The sequence below is a fragment of the Entamoeba invadens genome, assembly GCF_000330505.1.
Source record: "Entamoeba invadens IP1 unplaced genomic scaffold scaff_1105074725169, whole genome shotgun sequence".
NCBI classification, from domain to species: domain Eukaryota; phylum Evosea; order Mastigamoebida; family Endamoebidae; genus Entamoeba; species Entamoeba invadens.
In genome coordinates, this window is record NW_004443746.1 from 28,784 (window position 1) to 29,563 (window position 780).

Genomic DNA, 780 nt, shown 5'->3' on the forward strand with positions numbered 1-780 from the left:
AAGTAAGGCGAAAAAGTCGCACCACTAATCTAAAGACTTCTCTTTTTTCTATTTTATCCTTTTTTATCATTTTTATTTGATTATTTTTTATTTTTTGTTATAATTGATTCATTTACCTTCTTTTTATTTCTTTTAACTAAAATGTTTTGTAACTTTTCTTGAATTATCTAAAATTGCTAATTTTTGTTCGGCATTTTAAGCCTTTAATCATTTTATCTAAACCCAATTTATTAAACTAAAAACATGTATATTTTACTTTGCCATTTTTTGTTTATATTTTTAAAACTATTAATAATAATTTATTATATTATTTAAACTATATTTTTAATAAAAACAATATATTATATTAATAGCATTTGTCATGTCTATAAATAAAAAAGACAAATTCTAAAGGTTTAGTTTCATACTCAAAAAAAAGAAAAACATATCTAAATTTTTATAAAAATGTTTATGTTTGAATTAAAAAAATTACAATTGTAACTCCAATGCACCACAATGGATAATGATAAAACCTAAGTGCACGACATTACCTTTATAAGTTGTGTTTATTGAATCTCAAATTTTGCGACCATATTACTAATTTATAGTTTTCAATCAAAACATATCTATGTTTTTTGTTGAAATGTTTAAAAAGCAACTTCACGTTTTATGCAAAATATACAATATTATTCTGATATCATTAGCATACATGAACAAATTGGCAATTCGTTACCTATTCTAAAATGTCACACATTGGAGATACACAGATTATCAAAAACATGATCAACTTTTTTAAAAATT